Genomic DNA, 24,761 nt, shown 5'->3' with positions numbered 1-24,761 from the left:
CTTAATATTTTCCAGACATCATCCAGAGATCTTTGGGCTTCTAAGAACACTAGGCTCTTAGGCTGCAGTTTCACAAACAGCTTAAGCAGCTTTAATCAAGGCAGTCCTGCAGCAAGACAGACAGACAACTGCCTGGAAACAAATCTGCCTTTGGCAGGAACCCACACTTGGGGTGCCTTGTACTCAGGATGAAACACAGTCCTAGAACTGAAAACCCCCCTCACCTTCCAGGTATTTTGTCCCCTCAGATGCACACTGTAGGGCCCCAGTACTATCTGCAAGAGAGAGTAATAAAGAGCCTGAGCAAGTAACAGATGTCATGTATAAGCCTTTCTCAGCAATTTTAAAAAACTCCACCCACCTCCTTTGACTAACCCCAGCAATGATGAAAATTTCTCTGAGAAGATGCATCAACCAGGAAGGAGCGGAAACAAAGTTGCTTGTCAGGGCAGAAAACAAGATTGAAGCTAAATAGCTTTATGTCATGGCTGTAAGACGATGTGAAAAGTGCCACCTGTGATCAGCAGTCAGGACAACTAGGTCATATCCTGCAGCTAACTCCCAGAAGCACATCGACTTTTCAAACATGTCTACCTCAGCACGATTCCAGGACCAGCACAACACATCCAAGGGAAAGACGCCACAGGGAGGTAAGGTACCAAATTTGGCATCCACGCACTGCTTTTTTGGTAAAATGCACACCTGTCTTCAAACACTGCACACTACTTTGAATAGGTGTCTTGTTATTCCTTGCTCAACAGCTTAGACTAGGGTTTCCTATTCAAAGCTGTTGAACAAGGAATACCAAGACACCTCCCAGTCACTTGGGTGCTCTGAAGAACTGGATTCCAGAACTGGTGCAGCTTGGCTCTGGACACATGCAACACTGACAGCAGAGACAACTGGCTTCAGCCCACGGAAGTGGGAGATGCAACTACAGCAGGCTTTCTGCACCTGGTCAGGTGTGACACAGTCCTCTCACAGGACTAAGATGTGGGCCTGGCCCCCACCTTTCCTTTAGGATTCTTCAAGAGGTGCAATGCAAGATGCCTTCAAAAACTTCAGGGCTGTGAATCCAAGCAGATGTGACAGGGAAATCGCTGAGCATTGGTTTCAGATACCAGCCAACATACTTTTTTCCTTTCTTCCTGTACAAGCAGCACTCCTTGGTGACACTGAGCTTTGACACTAGCAAGGAAAATGCTTTTTCTCGCTAGTCTTCATTGCTGGATTAGATGCAGCTCTTAGGAATAACTGCTCAGACTCCCCACCTTTGTGCTGTAAGCCTTCCTGCCCCACATCAAGCAGTACAACTGAATCCCAGAACAGGAAACATGCTCTAGTGCTTGTAACTCTTCTGCTCTGCACCCCACACAACGTGCTTAGGAAGAAGAGATCTTCCAAAATTCTGTGGACACCCATTCCTAACCTGGGACCATGCTGCTATGATACTCTGTAGGTTGCCATAGTCCTTAAGCTCAAAGACAGGGACAACTCTCCTAACCCAGGGATGCTGGCATTCTCTTGCAGCCAAATAAAAGTGACTCATGTTTTGGGTGCACTAGCTAGTCCTGAAGGAGAGGAAAAAATGCTTAACAAAGGACAGAGCACCAAAGGAGGTGCTCCTGCAGCGCCTGGAAGCACAAGGGCAGGGCAGCAATTGCAGGACCACGCAGGGTGCTGCCACACTTCCATCCACCTCTCCCATGGGAGGAAAAAAGCTCCTCAGCAGTTTGCTCCCTTTCAGGACAGCACATGAATCACTTTATGAGCTCAATATTTAGCTGAAACAAAACTGAGTTCAGGAGCTCTTTGAAAGATCTAGACAATGAGTATTAAAGGCTACAGGCAAAAAGGGACGAATTAGGATCTCACAGGGATTATGTTTTTCCATTGCTTTTAAGTGATGGAAAGTGGCTTTGAATTTTTGTACACAAAAACAGGCAACCCTTTAAAATACATTATTTTAACAGTACTACATGCAAAACTTAGCAATGTACACATTTTAAAGAACATCCAAACCATAAAGTCTGCATCTAGAGCATGCAATTCCTTTCCAGCATACTCTTTTACCTGGGAAGACAAATGGATCAACTGATTCTTCCTTCTCACTGACTGGTAAAAGTAGTAGTATGCACCCTATCACATCTGACTACTGACACGCAGTTTCTAGTGCAATAAATTTCATGACTGCTGCATAATCTACTAATAGACTTGTTTATTGAATACCAATCACTTATAAGTCTTTCTCATACTTCATAAATCAAACACATTAATTAAAGTTTAAGAGTAAGTGGTAATTTAAGGTATCAATTGGCCTAGACAACTGCAGAAGTTCAAGAAAAAACCTGCAAAATATGGCATTGGGCATGAGCCAGCCTCAGTATCCATTACACCTCACACAGAGCAGCTGTAAAGGAAGCCTGGTCAGAAATGCCAAGCTCCATTTTCTCAGCTGGATCCCAACACACAACACATGAGAGCTTGCAAAAGTTAAGAGAAATGAATTGCTGGAATAGCCATTCAGTAACAGCAACCTTGTCACCCCTCAAACACACCAATATATATATGTCTCTTTTGAGATGGACCCTTAGGGAAATCTTATTTATGGGCATACAAATGCACAGCCAGGAGTGCAGCGAAGACAATGCTGGTCCAGAATCTCAGAGTAAGAACAAGAACAGAGATACTTCAATTTAGCACTCCAGTGCTTGGCAATTCTGCCTTGTAAATCGCAGCTCTTTGTAAAGACCATTCATCTTTTCTACCTACAGGAAACAGGAGAGGCTAAGTACAGGCAGCAAGTTCTTTACAATAAGGGAAAGCCAGGCTTCCTTCACAGGCATTGCAAGTGTCAGGAAATTTAGGAAGAGCAGGAGAGCAGCAGCAAGACCTGGCCTCTCTACTGCCAGCTCAGAAGAGAAGCACCTTCCTCTACTGTGCAAATTGCAAATACATGACATGTCCTGACCCAAAAGCCTATCAGTTAATTCTCCAACTGGAAACATATTCCATTTTTAGTCTACCAAGGCTACAAACAGGATTTCTCCCAAGGGCATCCATTATACTCTTGCCTCAAGCACATCAGATGAGAGATACTCTTCTACAATTCTGTCTTTGTACAAGTTATTTTACAGGGATAATATTTTTTCACTTTAGCTGCAGTGGACTGATTTGGAATGCATCCCGATGACTCCAGAAGTCTGTTGTAGAACTGTCCTAAAATTTCTTCATTTCTATTCTCACCAAGATCGTGTAACAGTTATAGAAGCAGCAGACTACAAAGTATTTATTAAATAAATAAATAAATAGCAAAGCGTAATTATAATTTCACAAGCAATACCTTGAGCTTCAGGACAAATAAGAGAGACTTTTTTTTTTTAACCAATGTAACAAATTCTTCTGAGGAAGAATAGCTTTGCTACTAGTAATAATCATGTTAAAAAAAAATTGGCTTGCTACCCTTGAGAAAGGGGAAAGTCCACTGCAGATCTCATTGCCTTTGAATCACTATCTAAATATCCAAACCAACCAGGCAGTTTCTACATCAGTTTGCTTCTTTTTCCCCCTCAAGTGTACAGTTAGTCATGAAAATATTCAGAGCAGAAAGGAATACTGATGTATGTTAGATGCACAAAAGAATAGATAAAACTCCACCTGGAACACAACTTGTCTCTGTTACAAGTGTGAAAATGCCAATCTGCCAATACCTTGATAAAATTAACACAAACAGCAGGGTCTTTATGATTAGATGCAGTTTCAGAAACTGCACACAGCACTGTCAGACATCAGCTTTAGCAAAGCATTGAGGAAGACACAGACAAAAAAAGAAACAACAACAACAACAAAAAAAAAAAAAAAAAAACAAAAACAAAAACCCACAGCCTTACATAGTGCTGCATTTTTGAGGCAATGCTGAATTGCGCAAAAAGAGGAAATGGAGGGAAAACAAAAAGGCAAACATAAGAAATGGTTAAACAAGAAGCAAATTATCTTCTCCTGTGATTCTCCAGGGAGCAGCTCCTCCTTGTCAGAGGATATTGTTTGGGCCAAGCCTATCATTTTCTCTGTGAAGAGTTACTAACCACACACTACGAATTAAGGTACCACTGCTTAACACCACCAAGATAATCAAGCAGCAGTGCAGTAACAGGGGACTTTCTGCAAGAAAAGAAGTGTAACCGTGGAGAACAGTAAGCGTGCAAGTAATTTACATTGTCTCACTTTGGAGAAACAATAGGGAAACGACTTTACTACAAAAGTCAACTGATAGAGAGCTAATCATTGGATTCATATGTTTTTTACCTGCAGTGTTGGGAAAAGTGCTGTAGCTTTAAGGTACTATCAACTTTGATTTAAAAAAAACCCTGAAATATAGCAAACAAAAAAAAAAAACCCAAATCCCACAAAAATTCACCCATAAAACACCCTAAAAACCAGGCCCTCTCCTGGGTCTAAAAATTTCTATCAGAAAAAGACTTAGATGAGAAAACCACATGTAAATCCAAATGGTTTTGGTGTTACTGGTGTTCATCCCATTTTATCAGGTTCGTATAAAAAATTCAGTTAACAACAACACAAATTCTAAGGGAAAAAAAAAAACCTGTCCAAAAAGCACTGACAGATTTTTTGGTAGACCATTGCAAAGAACCACTACAACTCGTGTTCTTCAACAGCATTCTGTTTCCTCCCCTCTTTTCTTACTTAAGGTCATGTCTACAAGAAGCACAACCCCCACTCACCTCTTAGATTCCATTTTTTTCTGATTTGACACTTCTTATCTGAAGCCAAAACACAGGCTACTACACAGACTCCCACCACCACCAGTGCTAAAACCAGAACACTTTGATTAAGAGTGTTTAATTGTACAATTAAATGGGAGGAATAAACAACAGTAAGGCCAAGACATTCTGTTTTCATTCCAAATTTTCCAGGAACAAAATTAAATTAAAAATGCTAAACAAATTAATGGGTCACCAGTGTTCAAACAGTTGTGGTTTGTTGGTTTGGGATTTTTAAAACATTTTTGAAGTATTTATAGTCAGGGCCTGGACATCACAGCGGTACTCTGAAGAAGGGACAAGGTTCAGACGGTGTGCTAGTTTTCTGGTGTGGTGGAAAAACACAGATGTGCATTTTAAATGCCACAGGGGAGTTAACCTGAGAGCCTGTCACTGCCGAACAGCAGAAGAAACATCTCTCGATGCAGACGACCACGACTTCTCAGCGCAGGAAACCCAAAGCCTTTCCCTGTAAATCGTTACCAAAAAAGAATTCCAAGAGGTGGGGAAACAACGAAATATGGAGGCTTTTGCCTTGCTCACGCCTTCTCCCGCAAGCACACACCTGCGGGGACACTCTCCTCCCGTCCCGTCCAGTACGGATGCATCAAGGTCCCGCACGGCTGTCAGACCACCTAGCCCAGCCCCCGCCACCGAGGCTGCCCCACGGAAGGAGGCGGCCCAGGTGCTGCCCCACAGGGTGGGACCCGCGGGGCCGTGTCCCCGTCAGTCTCCCTCGGCACCGGCGAGGCAGGTGGCAGCCAACCGAGCACCAGCTGGGACGCGTCCCACACCCGTGCCATGGCACGGCCCCACGGGAGCTCTCTGGGACACGGCCAGCCGCCTCGGGTGTCTCCCGTCGCGCAGCCGGTGTGTTGCTGATCCCGCCCCAGCATCACCCCATCATCCAGCGCCAGCGAGACCCACCGGCGGGACCCGGTCCACGACGCTGAGGGACGGATAAGTTACCACGACCCCAGGCTCCTCCAGAGCCCCACTCCCTCCTGTCCCCACCTTGTGCCTCCCCGCTCCCGCTGCCTCGCCCAGGAGCGGGCAGGGACACCCACGGTGGCGGCTCCAACGGGAAAACCCCCTGATAGTGTGACACAGCCGGAGATCGCTCCGGCCGAGGCTCGCACCGCCCATCCAGCCACAAAGTTGTAAATAGACTTTCGCAGCCGCTGCCGCGCGGAGGGACCGACCGCCGCCGCACAGAGCCTCTCCCGGCCCCGCGAGCAGCGCACCCCCGGTCCCAGCGCCCTCGCCCCCCGTCCCCCGCCCCGGGCGGCGGCCGCAGCCGGGCGCCCCGCGGCTCTCCGCTCGCACCGCCGCCCGCAGCCGTGCCGCGCCCGGCGGCTCCGCCGGCACCGCTCCCACCCGGGACCCGTCCCTCTCGCCTTTGTCCCCCGGCAGCGCACCGGGACCGCGCCTGGCTCCTCACACCACTGCCGCAGAAGGCCCGGGACACTCCCTGGCCGCTGTCCCGACAGCGGAGCCCGCGGACTCACCGCGGGGTAGCCCCCGCCGCGGAGCTCCTCCGGCCGCTCCCGTGCAGCATCCAGCGCCCACCGAGGCAGCGGCGGGCGCACGCCGAGCCCGGGAGGAGCACCGGCCTGGGGCGGGGCCAGGCGGGGCGGCACACGGGGAGGGGAGGCGGCGGGGGCGGGTCGGGACGGGACGGGCGGTGTGTGCCGGGGAAGCTGCGGCGGCGGGCGCCCTGCGTGCGGTGATGAGGCGGTGCTGGCGGAGCTGGCGGAGCTACGAGGCTATTTTGGTTTTGGTGGCTACTCAGTTCACCGCACTGGCAGCAATGAAGTTTGCGTAGGGGAAATTGCAATTAAGAGTAACCACAGCAAGTCACCGGAACTCGCTCCAGGTGGCTGTGCCACAGCCAGGTTAAGTGGGTGATGCTGGCAGGGGGAGATGGCTCGAAGCGTAAAGAGGTGCAGTGTAAAAGTCGGGATCGGATCTGAGAACTCCGCGCCTGGAGTTTCGGGCGCTGGGAGCTACAGTACTCGAGAGGGAGATGCTGTGCTGCAGGCATGGCATAAACCCTCTTGTTTCCCTCCCTCTTCTGTGTTATATTCTGCTTTTTAATGTAGTAATTTTCTGAAAGAAGGTGGACATCATCTCATTGTCTGTTTAGTTGCTCCCTCACGAGTAGGTTGTTCAATTTCCCCACATACCAGTTCTATGTGAGGGTGCAGCCGGCATGGGAGCTGGGCTGGCAGCAGGCTGTAAAGGGAGCAGGTGAGAAGGCTTTTGCATAGTGTTGCACAACTCCATAGCAAAAAAAAAAAAGGAGATTTGCCCAGGAGGAACCACAAGAGTGAGCCTGAGTTGCTGGTCTGACATGGCCACCTGACAGGATGATGTGAGCAGGGCACCAGGTCACCTGTACTGACCCCCAGGTTTTAATCTTGCATTTGAGGTTGGACACGAGACTGGCTAAAATCAGAGCCCTGCTGGCATGGATAATGAAGAGGACAGTTTACTTTTTCCTCTTCCCAGCTGGACTCTAACAGTGAGGCTGCTCTGTGAGCAGAGGGAACATCTTATCCCATAACAATCTTCTGAGAGAAAATATTGGTGTCTACTCATTATCTGAGAAATGGATGAACACTTCATTTCAGGAATGGCTCCAGGGCTGTGGGTCCTAACTGAATAGAGACAACTCCCAATGGCCGAGGTGAAGTCTTTCATGGCTTGTCCTTTTGTTAAGCCAAGGCTGATCTATGTAGTTGCCCTCTCAGCATGCCAGCTGTTTCTAAAGCTATTTTGAGGTGCCTAATGCATGTTTTCATGGGCAGCTGACTTGGCATGACATCTTCCTTCTGTCCATAGAAACATGTTACACTGTCCATTTTTATTCTGTATCATCTTCTGTCTCCTTCACTCCCTTTGCTCAGGGTTGTAGCACTTTCCTTAAGCCCGCTCTGGAGCACTTCAGATTGCTAAACTTATCAATGTCACTAAATGGACAGAAAATCCTAAAAATTTTTTTTTGTTTGTTTTGTTTGTTTGTTTTCAGGAAGAGTAGTCTGCTGTGTTGGTGGATTTGATTGTCTCATGAAATGGTCCAACCACTGCTGGAGTCAGCAGCATCTTGTAATATCACGTACTCTTCCTCACTTATTTTCCAGCATGAATTTGCAGGATTGAATGTAAGCGCACAGAATTTAGTGCCCAAGTGTAGGCTCTGTTGTTGAATCTGTTCTTATTTAACCTGCCCTGTATCATACATAAAGCCTGCAGTGGAGCCAGCACAGTCTGCTCACAGTAGGACTTTCTGTCATATTCTGACAGCTGGTGGACAAGTTGAAATGTTAGCAAACAGCTCTGAACAGTTGCTGTGTTCTTCTGGGTTTTGATCATTTGGAAAAGAAAATGTTACAGTAGCTTACAAAGTCATGGCTCCAGTTTCTGTGAAACAGTGCTTTAGCTATGACAGGAGGCAAGCACCGTGTCTAGGCTGCTGAGATAGGGGAATGCTCCGTGGCACCACCTTAACATGCTCTTCTCATCATTTGCAGTAGAATCCTTAGGGCTATTTCCTTCACACAGAACCTGAGTAGGAGAGTAAGAAAAGTGTGGTTCGTGTGCTGGTGATGTTCCCAATTGAAGTGGAATTTAGTACAGAATGTCAGGTACTATTACCTTAATTGGAAGTATAGTATTTATCGCACAGAGCTGGTCTTCTAGGATTGTGTGGCACTCTGGAAAAAACAAGCTGCAGTTTGAGAAACATCAGGACTGCAGGAAAATTGAGATATTGTCAGCCTGTTTGTTTTTCAAGGAGACATCAAAGTGTTGGACTCTGAAGGTATCTGTGTTCCAAGGAAATACCAATGCAAGTTTTCAAAGCATCAACTCCAGCTCTCCTTCTTGCAGTGCTGATAAGCAGTTTCATCCAGCATGCCTGTAAAGTGGAAGCTGGAGAGGGGGATTTGTGGATTGGTTCTTAACAGCTGGTGTCTTCAGAAAAAAGAGCAACTTTTGTAAGCCGATGTCTCATGCAGAGTCATACTGGAGTCAGAGGGACCCCATGCGAAAATAAAAGTTTGAATAAGCATATGTCTTTACTCATGGTCTTGTCTGCATTGCATGTAGGCAAAGAGATCTTCCAGTGCAAAAGGGAAAGCTGTGGCTTGCCTTCTCTGTCTCGGAAAAAGTATCCTTTTCCTCTTCTTACAATAATTATCATGGTGCATGTAGGAGATAATTTTGTTGCTACTATTTATTGTCTAGTTCACAAGCAGCACCTCAGCTTGGAGAGAAGTGGGTTGCTTGTAGAGTTTAAAAACAAAAGGAGTTTTCACTAATGATGTCTGGGGAGCTGAAGCTGGCTTCAAGCTGTTCAAGTCATGAGAGGATGACTCAGAAGTCAGAAATTTGAAGCATTCCTATGTCTAGCGTTTAATCAACAGGCAAAGCGTTGGGAGGTAAGCGGAGGAAATCAATGGCAAATCAAAGAAGAATAGGTCAGCTATTCATTAGAGAAAGGACTGATCTCAGGGATATTAGCAGAAAGGAGGGCATGAAATGAATCCTAAAGAAAAGTTTGAACTAACTGTGTCTGCAGTGAGCTGGAAGTCAGGGAGCCTTAAAAAAATTACTTGAATGTCTTGCATGAAAGGCTGTTTGCAGAACTGCATTCTCAGAGTCAGATTTAATCAGCTGCATACAGACACTTTCCAGCCATGATGCAGCTCTTGCAGGAATAATTATTTGTGTATTTTTCAGTCATCATAGGTATTACACTGAAATTATAACAATCTGCTTTCTGTTAGCATACATGCTGAAGCAAAATCGTATTTGGTGATGTTTTCAGTGTGTGTTACTTCTTGATTTTTCTGATTTCTGGCTCTAGCTTTTTGCCTAGAAAATGATCAATAGCTTCAGTGAGACTATTCATCATGCTATGGCTTTCATGATTAACATGTCTGTTGCAAAATCAGGTTTAATTCTGAGCTCTGGGGTCGGGATTTTTTTTTTCTTTTTTACATATGAAATATCAAATTTATCTAAAATAGCATGTAAACAGTAAAAATAAAGTTGCAGTGTGGCTTATCTGCTAGTACAATATAGGTTACATAATTGGTAATAATTAGTCATTATACCAAACACCATATACAAGGTGTAGGTATAATTAGTGAGGTATAAGACACCAGTTTATATTAAATAAAAGTCAAACGCTGTTGTGCTGATCATTGACCACATTACTCTGCAAGTGAGGCCAAGGTACAGGTCTGGAGCCATAAACTGCTTGTGGGCACTTGAAGGATGCCTGCTGTGCCAGGGATGTGCCATGTGACTGGGGAGGACATGGGAGATTTTACTTTATACCCTGTTGTCTCTGGTGCCATATATGTCACTGTGTATTGCATCTTTCATCCCAGAGGATCCTGATGTTCTTCTTCAATAAGTTTTTCATTTGACATTTCAACAGAGACACCTTCAGGTAGTAAACAGCTGCATAAGGTTGCTCTGTCAGCAGCCTTTGAAAACCAGGTGGGTAATCTGGGTAGGGAGACTGGGTTCATAAATCAAATTTGGCCCTAGAGCACAGAGGTTGAAACTCTTACCCTTGGCAGAGTCTCTGTGGGACTGTATTTACTAAAACGGTCACAAGCTACATTTCATTATAAAGAGAAACAGAATCTTTCAGTAACACAAAATCATTTAACATCATTAAAGGCTTATGGTTTTATTCTGACTCTGACCAAATTCCCAGGGTCCTTGGTTTCAAGGTTTCCTAACCCAAGCTCTAATCAAGCCCAAACCTGCACTCATTACACAGCCTCCTGAGATCCCAGCTGGTGGTGGCACAACCACCATGTATGTTTGTCACGTTCTCTCTGACAGAACCCATTTGATGTATTTTTGCCTATACAGGTGCTTTGGCAAGTTGGTATCTGCAGCTAAATACACACAAAGTGCATAAGCTGCTGGTACAAATTCCTTATTGGGGACAGGAGTTGTCTGCTGATTTCACCATACACTGAAACTCAAACTGTGAAGTTTTAGTTACTTTCTGAAAATTTGAAACCATGCCAGAGTTGTTAAATCGCTGCCCAGGATTTCACAGTGCTTATCATGTCTCTGCTAGGCTTCCATCAAAACACTAAAATAATTTCATGTCCTCAGCATGGCAAACATATACACATATTGTCATTGACTGCTTAATAAAGAATTATTTCTGGCTGTCTGTTCCCTGCAAGTTTTCCTCTCTTGACCCCTAAAGAAATAATCCTGCCAAAGCATACCTTGCAGAGGACTATGTGGCTTCTGCTGTCTCTGAACATGGGTTTCACAAAGGCTTTTCACTTCATTTTACTTCCTTACAGCTATGTGTTTTGATTTTTGTTTTGATTAGAATTACTGTCTGTAATATTGTTTTCCTATTTTTAACTTTTTCTCTCTAGCTGACTTATATATTTGTGGTCCAAAAAGAAGAATAACACTACTAGATGATGGGGAAGGGTGGATTTTTTTACATGAACTAATCAATTTTGGAAATATTTGGAAGAATATTCCATGGTTAAGCTTTTTTCTTATACTATTGGGAAATTTTTATTTTTCTTTTAATCTGTTTTTTCTGTTCTTCCCTAGATCTAATAATATAAATGTCTGCAATTATAAAGTGTTAGCGTATTAATAAAAAAGCAGTAGAGTCAGAAAAGATCCATCTACAAAGGCAGTAAGGCCAGGAAAGAGTTTTCTACAAAACCACAGATTTTTTTCATGCCCAAAGCATCAGCCTTTCCTCTTTTTTGAAAATCCCCTGTGTTCCCTCTGATCCCCACCCCCCAGCAAACTGGGATGTGGAGGAAATGTAATCTTGGCTGCTTGGGTCCTGCCTGCAGCTCCCTGCCTGGGGAGCACCTTGCCACCACCGCACAAAGGAGAGCTGGTGTTTCTGGAGGGGGAATGGGGAGGGGGCTGGAGTGCATGGGAAGGGAAACGTGCCTGGAAGCAGCTCCACCAGCTCTGAAATCCTACGTGCAGGAAACAATTGGCTGAACAGAGGCCACCGCTTGCAAATGCCCCAGCGGCCCTTTCTCTACCTTCTGCTACCATGCAGTGCTGCAGATTTCCCTACCTTGGGGAAAAATAGAGAGAAAGCCAAAAATATGCATAAAATCCTGCAAGTTTAAGGGAAGCAAAGGGATACCCTTATGTGCTATGTCATCCTGCTTCTTAAATGAGAAATGGGGGATGAAAGGAGAAAAGAAAATGGGCACATTTAGGCTGAAAATTTCCATGAAGTAATGGCACTAAAATTATTTTAATTACCCACAGGATGAATTTAGCCTGATGTGTAAAATCTATTTCTGCCATTATCACTGCTAACCTAAGCCTATTCACAGATAATTACAGTCAAGTGCTTACCGTGCTCTTGCTCATCTGTTTTTCCCTCTTGCCCATTTAGTAAATGCATCAGTTATGTATTAACACTGGTATGCTGTGTCAATGCAGCAAGATCTTTGAAATTAGGCAGCAGAAGCAGAATATAATATGACAGGAAAGAACCAGTGAAATCTGTAAGCAAAGGGTTGTAAAAATTGTCAGTAGAAATCAGTTATGTTGTAGCAAATTAAGATCTTAGAATGAAATAATTTGAATTTACAACAATGTCAATGCAAATGGGAGTCAAATGTGGTAAGTTTAACTAAAGTGCCAAAAAAATCATGTTTTTACATTACTTGGGGCAAAACAGATCCAAACATGAAGAAGAGTCATTGCCAGCATCTGACTTAAAAATGCTGTTGAAATTCATGAAAGGTTATCTTTTACTGTACAGTGTGAATCTCCTGCACAGACACATTCCATAAATACTCTTCTCTCCATCATGTTCTGGATAAAATTACTAATGTGTAGATCCTGTCAGCTTTCTTCCTCATCACATTACCTGGCACTAAGTAAGGGGTTTGAATGAATTCCCAGCTCCTGTGCAGAGCCAAGAGATGACCAGGAAGAGTGCTATGGTATCTGTTCATACAGGAGGTAAAATTAGGAAAACTGCCTGAAGTACGGGATTTATTCCACCCGGAGAGTGTACTTTTAAGTATATTAGAAAAAGAGGCATCTAGATCTCCCCTCATTCCTGTTAAATTCCTTCTGAGTGGTTGGGTGGGTGCCCAAGGGTGGATTTGCTCTCGCCTCTAAAATTGGGGCTCAGGTTCTAAGGTGCTCCACAACCTGCACTATCTTAGAGATAGGGCTCTGCCCCTACCCTTCACAGCAGCAGCACTCTGGTCAGAGGCTTGCTTACCTGTCATAAGGCCCCTAGCCTGTTTTAGTGTTTTTCTCGTCTCTGCAGGAGGTGGTAGTTCTAGTACCAGAACAAAACAATTTACCTGGAATTGAGTGTTTCAACCTGTCATTCTTCAGGAAGAAGAAAATGTATTCTTCCTGAAAAGAAACAGAGTTGATATGAAAGCTTATATCAAGAAATAATAATCACATTTCACCAAATTTCAGTAGTTCTAGAGGCTGCCTGGAAGTGTTAAAATGTCAGCCGCAACTCATCTCATTAAATTATTTCTGTATTGAAAGCTATTTAATCACATTATAAACATTTCATCTAGTTATAAAAACAACTTAGTTATCTTGTAAGTATAAAAAGTCTAGAGCACTGAAAGCCCCTTGTAAATAAAGAATGTGGCTCTGAAATATAATCCCTGGTGGGATTGGTTTCTGTCCTTAGAAAGGACATTACTTTGAGACAGGCAAAGACAAAGTAAAAGCTGGAGATGATGTCTGGTAAGTGGAGAAAAGGCAAAAGTAATAAAAAATGTACACACAGGGGTTGCTAATCTGCAATGACAGTAAGCATGTCTCACTGACTTCAGTTCTGAATAAATCATGCTATCTATACCAAGGTTATCTCCTTTTGTCATCATACATCAAGTAAAGATGAGAAACGCAAGTCAGCCTGGTTCACTTAAAGCTACTTCCAGAATGTAAAGTGATTCAAAATCTGTACAGGGTATGAAGTGTTCCCTAATTCTTTTTATGTCCGATAAAAACTGTTACCATTACTGATTTTTGAAATCTTGGAATTCAAGGTTGAGGGTTGAGTTTTGGTTTGTATGACTCTGTTTTTTCCATTGGATTGATGTCCACAGCCTCTTGGAAATCATCCCACAGAGGAGTCCTACTTTTTAAAAATAGCTGTTTCTCTTTCTTCCATTAAAATGACAGAAGAAATACTCATCTCAGTAACAGTAAAAGCAATGTTTAGAGTTACCCCTTCCATCTCTAGTGGTAAAGCTGAGCTCTAACAGAGGGAAGTCTTGCTGGCATGGAAGTTCCTTGGGGGTGGGTCTCATTCTCAGGGGGTGCAGTGGGCTCTGGACATGTAGACATGATCAAGCTGCTGCAAGAGCCCTTTTCTGAAGAGGCTAAAACACTTCAACCAGGCATCCTATGCTGTAATATCTTCCTTTTCAGGCCACTGAGAAATTTCATGTTAAGGTACATAGCACTTTATAATACCCATCCCATAATTCTTTCAGTTTTTTAACTTCCTTTCAGGTAACAGATACATTTTTACTTCAGTTTTTGTGTTGAAAAGAATTATAAGGAAATTAGAAAAAGGTAATAATTTCCAATCACCATGCATGTGCCAGTTACAGGCCATCTATGCTCATCAGTTTTTTGTTTTCTTTTTATTTTACTGTGACTCTGCAGGGGTAAAAATAAGTAGGGTAAATAGTTTTAAGTTAATAGAGACACCTTTGTCATGGTCTCAGTCACATGTCAGGTGTAGAAAGCCAGTCCAGTGTCCCTGGACTGGCAGGCATAAGGTCATTTCAGATATCTACAGCATTTTTGCTTTCTAGCTGCTCTCTCTCCTCTGCAAGCTCATCTCTCTGAAACAGAAAATAGTATTCCTGAAAGTATTTGAACTTGATCACTTCATTTTACTTCATCCATAAATATACACATGTGTGCATCCAGGCCTATCCTCCATTTCAAAGGAGGGGAGCATTATTGGCACTGATGCATTGAAGGATTGCTCTTCTATGTGCCTACACAGACCCTGAAATCATGGATGTCATGACCTGCTGAGGAGGCAAACAGAGCATGGCTCATGGCTGACTGTGTCCCTGCCTTGTGGTCTAAGCTCCTGGGTGGCAAGGGGCAAATTCCTGCTCTCTGTTTTTAAGGCACCTAATTTATGATTACAGTTTCAGGTTGCAGCTAAACTGATCCAGCCAAAAACAACGTTCTGCTCCTCTCCCTCTCTCTGTCTTCTTCTGCTGCTTCTTTGGAGTGCACTCTAGTGATGATACAGCTGCAGGGTGAAGGCCATTCAGCCTACCCTAGAAAAATTGATAGAATATTTTTCTAACTCTGTGTTGAATTGGAGAACCTTGCTCCAACAAGACACAAGGAGGGATAACGGGAACTACAGCTTAAGTTGCTGCAGTGGCAAACAACTTTTGCAGCAGAAACCCTGCTTAATAAAGTTTACTGAAATGTCAAGTAGGACCTAACTCACAGAAAGAAAAAGACTAAATATTAAAATTTCCCCTTTCTAGATCTGATGTGAAACAGAAGAATGGGAGTGGATATCTGGGGTAGCTGCAACTGGGAGATAGTCTATCCATGTTTCTAACAGCAAGGATACTTAGCAGAGGGAATTCTCCAGCTTTTCGTACCATGCCTCTTCTCTTCTGGAAGAGCTGTGTAGCTTCAAATGTACTTGCCTTTCCCAGTGTACATTCTCTTTCCATCTTCCCTGGATGGGGCACATCAGCCAGTCTAATAAAGAAACAAAAACCCTATCTCTGACTGTCTTTGGGGAGACCTTTCTCTTCTATTACTGTACAGATTATCTCACCTAAAATTGGGCAACATAAATAGATCTCAATAGTCCAGGTCTGCATAGGCACCTGATGTCAATCATGTATTGGCATGTAAATTGGCAGTCGTCTGGACCTTAAGTGCTTGATTGCACTGCTAGCAAAGAAAATTTGGAATTTCTTGGTTAATTGTAGGTGGCATGAGGGAGGTTGGGATATGAAACACTGTCTGTGACACCTTCAGTTTTGGGGACCAGCAGCTTGCCCAAGTGCAAGAAGATATGATGAGCCATGTGTACATTTAGGTAAGACTTGGTCTGTAAAAATAACACTTGAAGATGTTTGCAAGGACTTGATATACAGAATTCTCCCTGACTGGGACACAAGTCTTTATGAGGACAGGTATAGCCCCTTACTGAAATTGTCAGTAACTAGTTGTTTACATGCTATTTACTAAAGGCAAATATTGTACTGTCACTGCAGGTGCTCCAGCAAAGTGCAACCTCTTCTTTGTTAGGATGTAACAAAGTAACACCATCCATCCTGTATTAACTTACCCTTAGCCTTACATGGGATAAACTGGTGAATTAAGCCAAATACAATGAGATAGTGGGCAAAAAACAATGTCAAAATTTATTTGCGTTTAGTCAGTAGCCCAGGAATGAGATCTGTGGTGGTTGTGGAGATGAGCCAGAGGAATGCTTCTGGTATTAAGAGCTCTTTGCTGTGTCACACATTCTTGTATTTTGCAGGATCTGAAGGAATTAGCCTCAGGAAAACTCAGAGTTTATTTCAGGTGGGTAAACCCTGTTTTCTGGCCTTTTGGTCAGTGGTGGGAAACATTCATAACGATTGAAGGAAAGATCAACTGGCTAGATAAGAATTTGTTATCTTCCAGATGGCAGGTTATGAAAGCAGAGAAGAGGGCTGCATCTGTCAGGTGTAGGCTAGGAATGACAAAGAAATTTAACTCCATTCCAAAAATGTTAACCATATTGTTCACGCTCAACAGTGAGGAGGCCTGTGGCTGCTGTGAGATTAACCTTGTGACCCTGACAAGAGTTTAGACCAGCCTGTCAAAAGCATTATGCTTGAAGGCAGTAATCGTTCTTTATTAGAAGAACAGTTACTTTGCCTGGTTTCTACTGCCCACCTATGAATTGCATTTTGGCTGCAGCACCACCTTTAGGAAATGGTGTGTAGTTTAATTATTAACAAAATCAGATTCCTAAAGGTTGTGGGCAGCCTCTTCAGTGTGGTTTAATTTGCCCTTAAAAAGTAGCTCGATGTAGAAATGTACTTAGTTGGTATAACAGTGATTTTCCACAGGGCTGTTATGGGGTTGCTAGTAGTCTGTAAATTATTTCAGAGCATGTAAATATTTTTATTAAAGGAAATTGGGAAAATTTAGTTTTGTTATTTTCAAGATGACTTAAGAGCTATGTTTTTAGAATGGCTGTGCCTATTTATAGCCACCAATTTCAGATCATCCTATGAAAGGCACCTGTTTGAAGAGCTGCAGCATTTAGACTATTGCAGCCTCGGTGGTCCAGGGCAAGGCTATTATGTGGCACTAAGAGCTCATACAGCTGTAAAAAGTGAGTGGGCTTTTCGGCCCAGACGCTCTTCAGCAGGTTTGCAGAGAGTAAGCTGCTCCTGAGTTCTCAGCTTCCATGACTTTGGTGGAGCTATGGCTGCTCTGCCAAGTCCGCAACAAAAATTACAGTTGTAATAGTTCCTCACAGTTGTGGGATTTTTTCACATTCCCTGTTGACAAGTTCTTTCAAAGATAAAGTATGAAGTGATTTAGTATTTTGTTCAGTAGGCTGATTCACTCGGGTTTTCTCTAGTGGTTCAGGCATTTTGTCGCAACTGTATTACAGCACATGCTTGTAATAAATACGTACTGAACAAGAAAATAACTAATTTAGGCCACATATTAATTGTGGTCATAAAAACCAGTTTAAAAATACATGAAAAGTATTTTTAAAGGAAGAAGTACTCCTTTAAAAATATCATCTTATATGGAAACTGCTGCACAACCTTATAGCCGCATCATACCACTTAAAGTTTTCTGTAAACATCTGGCTCCTTATTGCACCCCCTTGCCTAACTTTTCATCTTTCTAACCCCTCAGTCTCTGTGGATGCTGGAATTACATTTGAGAACTGAACACAACTACTGCTTCTTACATAAATAACATAAAGGAGATGTTATTCCTACTTTTCAGGAGCACTGTGGCTGTTCATACTACTAAAGCAGTCTGCAAGTACAAACTCCTACTGCTGCAAATTACTTATACCTAGAAGATACTAAAACGGTGATATTCCTCTAAGTTCTTCTTTCCCAGTTTCCCTGCTGTCCACTTTGAGGTGTTTGATTCATCCTTGTGTTTATTTTGATGAGGATGCTGCCACCTGCTTTTTGCGATCAACAGATGCTGCCAGTGTGATCATAATAGGGCACATTCAGCCGCAGTCTCCCTTGGGACTGGGAGTATCTCTCTCCTAGCCTTTCAGGACAAAAAGCTGCATCAAAGCCATTCATCTCAGGGTACAAGCATTACATCACAGGGGGAGATGCAGAGTTTTTAATGCATGAAGTCACTGCCATTCACAGAGAACTGTCTTTAGCTATGTTTAAAATCCCTTGGATGCCTGTGTGTGTGCGTGTGCACTGAGAAACAGATAATTGATACTGTGAGGTCTTTGATACCTTTTGCCAATGAGGCTAATTGTCCCTGCATAGTTTTTGGACAAGCCTGAAATAGTGATGTTTGGTTGCTGCCCAGGATTAGCATGTTTAGCAATAGGAGAAGGAGAAATAGAGAGAGATGGCATCCAGTACCTAGGTGATGGTCCCAGCTCAGTGACATGCATCTGCATAAGACATGCCTATTTAACCCTGGAATCATTTTTCTAGCTAATCATGGAATGTGCATGACATTTGTTATTACTGACATTATAATGCATCCATTCACTCTACTAGAACTGCTAAGCTGTTCCCACTGAAAGTAATGGAAGCTTTGTATAAGCTGAAGAGAAGCAAAATTGAGTCCCATTAGAGCAGATCAGGAAGTTTCTCTACTCAGCTTTATTTTTAGGGAGCCGGATAACTGATGCGGAAGCCCTTCTGCTACAGTTTTGGTAAGAATACATTGGAAAGTTATATACTTTATATAATCTTTATTTCCACATTGTAAGTTTGCTCTAAGAGTATCTGAATTTCTTGGCTTTCAAGAATGTAGTTTTATTTGATTTTGCTTTATCTTTATTACAGAGAACATTGTAATTCAGTTTTCATTCCCATCAGATGCACTGTGTGATCATGAAATCACCTCAATGTACGGCAGGTGACCTAGAAATCTGAGGGAGCAATGTTCACCCTCACCCTCCTGGAATCAGGAGGATTTCTTGTCCCTGTTTTGTCACTGACAGTGACCACAGTGCTAGCCATTTTGCTTACTGATTTTGCACTGGGTAAGAAACATAATTGGTGCACTGGAATTGCCTGCCTCTCAGAAGTGCTACAGAAATGTCTGAGACTTTGACAAAGTCACAGTAGTGAAAGACACAAATAGGAAGACACATGGTCCAATACATTAGACACTTAATTCACTGATGCATATGTGCATGTTCTGACACCCTATGCATATTTGAAAAACTGGGCCAAAATGTACTAGAACACCATGTCAGTGTAAAAGCACTCTGCAGTCTGCAAATAGGTGTGGAACTGGGATGCCTTTGGTTCCCAGGCAGTAGTTTTCTCAGTCCTAGTTGTATATTGGTTTGCTGTTGCACAACCAAAGAATACCATAAAGATTGTTTTGATCACTGTGTATTTTCCACTTGCAGTTTTTTTAAAATATCCTTTGAAATATCTCCTCCACTTTCTTGTTGAGAACAGAAACTAGGCTCACAGAACAGGCAGATATCTGTTGTTTATCAATCAATCTGGCAAGTGCATGATCTGATGCCAACATTTTTGTTAAGCTCAAGGTGGTGTTAAGGAATTGATTTGTTCCTTTAATGGCCTGATATGTTCTGTTTCTGCATGTAATTTAGACAGCTATCTAATAAGAGTTTTAAATGTAACAATAACATTGCTCTCACTTTTTGTATCTGGTGGCAAACTCCCAATTCCTCTCTCAATATTCATTACCTGTAGAATACAGCAAAACTTTGAGGACAACAATAATGTTTCTTAACATTTACATAGCATTAGATATACATCAAGTCACTGCTCACTGGAGCCTAAGCCTCTAATCAATATGAAGCTCTATCTCTTGAGGATACAGTGCAGTAGAATTAGTTGAATTATTGGAGGCAGTGGGTAAGAATTCAGCTGTGTCCATGGCTGGAATATGGATCTGAGAGGACAGTTCTTCTTTCTTACTAGGCAGCACTCTTTTCAGTCCCATACTGAAGGGGACTCCGGCATCAAGAAATAAAATATTCTGCAAAAAAGCCTTCTGACTGTGTGCTAGAGGTCCATGTGGGGAGACATGGGTGAGCGAGCTGGGGCTGACAAAATGATAGCAATACCTGAGTCCTGTCCACTGCAGAGCTCCTGCCACGCTTTGATAGGGCTGTCATAGAATAGAATATTTCAGGTTGGAAGGTTTATAGCACATCTAGTCCAACAATCCTGCAATGAGCAAGGACATCTTCAACTACACCAGGCTGCACAGAACTGCATGCAGTCTGACTTTGGATGTTTCCAAGGATGGGGCATCTGCCACCTCTCTGGACAATGTATTCCAGTGTTTTGCCACCTGCTTTGTAAAGAAAAGGTCTTTCTTAGATAATATCTAATATATCTTCTTTCAGTTTAAAGCCATTCCCCCTTGGCCTATCTCTACATGTCCTTGTAAAAAGTCCCTCTCCAGAATTCATGTACTCTTTTGATATTGCAAGGCTGCTATAAGGTGACTCCAGAGCCCCTTCCCTTCTCCATGCTGAACAACTCCAGCTCTCTCAGCCTGTCTTCATAGCAGAGATGCTCCAGCCTGTGATCAACTTAGTGGCCCAATGTTCTGGTTTCGGCTGGGGTAGAGTTAATTTTCTTCAGAGTTGCTAGTACAGCTTGATTGCTGACAGGGGTTAAGCCATGACAGTCCTTCTCTGGGCTCTCTCCAACAGATCCATGTCCTTCTTAAGTCTGGGGGCCCCAGAGGCGGATGCAGTACTCCAGGTAGGCTCTCACCAGAGTGGAGTAGGCACCATTTCCTCAACCTGTTGGTTACTCTTCTTTTCATAGAATCATAGAATCATTAAGGGTGGAAAAGACAGCCAAGATCATCAAGCCCATGTGAGAAATGGCCATCCATCTATAACACCCAGCCTTGGACCAAATTCCACTGTGCCCACTAAACCATACCACAGAGGTTTGTGCAAATGATGCAGCCCAGGATACCGTCACTGTGACAGCAGCAGCAGGGCGGGAGAGGAGGTGAAATTCAGTAGCGGAGGTGCAGACTGGAGTGAGGGAGCCTTCCTGGGGGCCAGGCAGCCCGCCCTTTGAAGTCATGGAACAGTTTCCAAGTGCCATTTGTGCCCCTGGCTTGGTTTGCATACACACGGCATTACCTCACCCAACAAAGCCGCGTCAGCCGGGGCTGCACAATGGTGGGGGCTGGCTGTGCCCCATGGGGGGCTCCCAGTTGCCCAGGGAACGCCGCATTCCAGCATCAGCTGCTAATGTGCAAAGCATGCTGCTGGGGGCTGGCCCGGGCAGAGCATGGGAACATTCTTGCATACTTTATGAGACAGAAACAGACCGACTTTCAACAGAACAACAGCCAGGCATAATCCCCCCCCACGCCACCACCTTCTCCCACCCCTCTGAAACCAAAGCTCTCTGGACCTTTGTGTGAGAGCTAGGAGGTTCATTTCCAGGGTATTTTGCCAATAAAATGAACCAAGGATATGTTCTGATCCAGGAGTGAATTTTCCATGTCTTGTGAGAAGAATGGCTTTAGTGTTGAATGCTTATAGTGCAATTTCCTACAGTCCCTTAGATCAGGACACCCAGGCATCCTTGGCCAGGCCCTCCTGTGGAAAGCTAACACCTGTGACAGCTGGGACACTGACTGACCCTGATCAGCCATCTGCCTTTCTCCAGCCTCCTTATAATTTTTTCTGCACATTACCGTCTGCAATAAGAGCACCACAACACGGCTTGGCTGCCCCCAGAGCCTATACCCGCAGCAAAACAGTGGATATTTACCACAAGGTAGTAGCTCTGGATACCACCACAAGGCTTTGGTGGGGGAAAAAAGAGTGAGACCAAGGAAGGCAAAGTTGTAAGGGAAATTAAGGGCAATTTCCTACTTCAGGATTCAGTAAGTGAGAGTTAAGAGAGAGTGAATCAGTATGGGACTGTGTGGAGCTCTCACCTTAGCCCCCACTTATGGGCAGAGCTGGCTTCAGCAAAGGCAAACCTGACGCATCTTTGTTTAAGAAGAAGCTAAACAGTAACTTTATTTAGTAAGTAATTCAAGGCACAGACTCCATGTCTCTGTAGCACATTGGTGTAACAGAAGGAACAGTGATGCGGAGATCCTCTTAGCAGGATGCATTAGTGAGCCCAGTTTTTACACTGTTCATGAACCTCTAATTATTCAAGGTGTCCATGTGCAGCAGTTACTTGTGGATTTTTTCTTCTACACACAGAATAACTTGAAACATCTCTGTGTAAGGCAAGCTGCAGTTGCACAAGGCACTCTCATTCCTTTTGCACTGAAATATTCCAAATCCACTCTGTAGCTGGTTCAAAAAGCACCTTTAAGAGAGGTGATGGGCAGGGTTTGTGTTGCTGGTTTGCAGTTGATAGCTGCTGCGGATGCAAGTTCAGTCTACCACTGACAATGGTTCGCAGATCCTGCACCTCAGTGCCCATTGATGCAACTGCTGGAAATAAATTTGTTGACAGGCCTTTGCTTGGTGGTAATCCAGTAAATAGTGTCTGTTCGTAAACCAGGATTTTAAGAGACAGCTAATGCTGCAGCACCACATGGAAAGCTCTTTAAAGAAACATCAGTTTGAAATCTCTCTGTCTCATCTGTCCTGTGCTGGCGCTAATAGCTGCATGCTGTACACAAGGCTCTTTTAACTAAAGATTTGAGAGAAGGTTTGCTTTTGTCTTCACAGTTTGTTTACTTTGTAAACATGATGTTAGGCACTGTCAGTTCAGCTATTTCCTCCCCCTGCAGTCTTCTTCTGAGATTCTTTATATCTTGCTTTCACACAGCATCTGAGGAGAGAAATTGCTATGCCATATGTCTGTAAAACTGTTACACTTAATAAGTAGGCTGGATAGTAGATACAAGGCTTACTTCTACTTCACCCTTTTTTTAAAAGATCTTTTTTTGGCAAGAGGATGCAGCATTTCTGACCTAATCAGAGCACTAAAGCTGTATTTACAATATCATCAAGTGGCCTGGATTCTTCCTGGGGCCCCAAAGAATCTGAGGACACATCTGTAGCAAATCCCTTAAATCTCTAGTTCAGTGCTTTCAAACCATGTTGGTCATGACTGAATACTGCTATTGTTCCTCGCTTTCTGACACATCTCTTCATCCAGTTGATCCTCAGCTGAGTGGTTGCGCATCTTTGCTTTCCCCGTGACGGACATTCGTGAGCAGTGAGAGGCCAAGCCTGGCTGTGTGCAGTGGTACACAGATGTCCTTCAACGAGTCTGGAAGCAGCCCAGCGCTATTTACACTGTACCGAATTTGAATTAACAGTTTCAGAGTCCCCATATCGTGTTCCCCACTGTGTCTGATTCTGTTCCCATGGGAGGAGGCAGACACAACGAGTATTTTGCAGTGTTCACGGTGCTCCTCAAAGCAAAAGGAGGAGCGTGGAAGGAGAAAGCATGAAGGGGAAAACATGGAAGGGGAGCCAGTCCTCCAGATTGTCTACCCCCAGTCACCTCAAGAATTTATCCTGTTCAAAGTTCAGGCAGAGACCAAAGTGCCCATCTGCCAGTCCCACGCAGTGTCTCCACACCACCACCTAAACCACAATCAGCAAAAATGTGGTGTCTTTCAAAGAACCAGCATATATTTGCATTAAGAAAAAGGAATGCCTGAAGACATCTGCCCAGGTGTTACCATCAGGTAAAATGTGATCCCAGGCCAAATGAGAGGCAGCCATACTGAAGAACACATTTTCTACACAAAGTACCCATCTGATGAGCGATCTTCCCCTGTGACTGGGAGAACACACCGTGGTTTACAGCTCGAGGCCCATCTGCTCACCATGGCCTTTCTGCTCATGCACTTCTGCAAAAACACCTACTACTGTTCAGAGCAGCCCACCCTAGAGTGGGAGCTGCTGGCTGCTGCAGCTGTTGCATTTCTGATGTCCAGCTTTGACTGCAGTGCTGCAGGGAGTAGGGACAGCCTGGAGAAAGCCCATCAAAATTTAGGATCAAAATTTAATGCAAAATTTAGAAGCTGCTTTGCTTAACTGTATGTGTAAGTGTCACAGAATTTCTCTGCATGGAGAGATTGGGCTGGGCCATAGCTGAGTTTTTTGCTTTATGACCAAGTTATTACTAAGGGATTCAGCACTGGGCTGAAGGGCTGAGTAAAGGACACAATCCCACCAGTTATGGGATAAGCACTACTCCATTGGTGAGGGTAAATGCACTGTTGCTGAGAACATTGCACAAGCACATCCCCTCTTGCCAAATAAAAGTCCACCTTTATCGCACTCTCTGGAATTTTGTAGTATTTAAATATCCAGTTCATGTAGCAGGGTCCCTAATATTCCTGAGCTGCTGACTAAAGTAAATCCAAAACAGATTTTGTTTGGCTTTCCCATGGCTCAGTAGTCCCCAAAAGGTGTTTTTATTATTTTAAGTATTAGGCATGTGCATGGGAAAGAATTTTGTTGGTTTAGCTCGACCACTCCCTAGGAGTTTTCTTGTCTCTCCCAGCGTCTCCTTACCCTCGGGCTGCTCATATCTTTCAAGAGATCTCACTACTGGACTCAGCAGCTCCTCATTCCCTGCCTTTCAATGCAGATCCCAGCAGGGCTGGGTACCCACCACCCTCACCAGACAGGGGGAACCCGTGGCCTTTCACAAGGAAGGAGTCACTATTTTCAAGGGCAGGGGCTGTAAGGGTGAAACTCATGGTCTAAAGTAAAAGCCAGTA

General features: G+C 43.8%; 1 protein-coding gene across 7 annotated transcripts in view; it reads right to left on the bottom strand.

Moving 5' to 3' along the window:
• Window positions 1-6,356, bottom strand: part of FRMD1 (FERM domain containing 1) — a 40,950-nt gene extending 34,594 nt beyond the window's left edge. For 2 of the 7 annotated variants that reach the window (XM_085575480.1, XM_085575484.1), the window contains exon 1: window positions 6,179-6,356. The gene's annotated coding sequence lies outside the window, so the exon portion shown is untranslated. Of the gene's footprint in view, window positions 1-224; window positions 271-6,178 lie in introns of those variants that run through there. The other 5 variants (XM_085575481.1, XM_085575485.1, XM_021544196.3 and 2 more) reach the window with 3 other exon arrangements.
• Window positions 6,357-24,761: the final 18,405 nt, after the last annotated feature.

The sequence above is a fragment of the Lonchura striata genome, chromosome 3 (assembly GCF_050655825.1).
Source record: "Lonchura striata isolate lonStrDom1 chromosome 3, ASM5065582v1, whole genome shotgun sequence".
NCBI lineage: Eukaryota > Metazoa > Chordata > Aves > Passeriformes > Estrildidae > Lonchura > Lonchura striata.
Note: the sequence above shows the minus strand (reverse complement) of the source record. Positions and strands in the feature narration are given on the sequence as shown.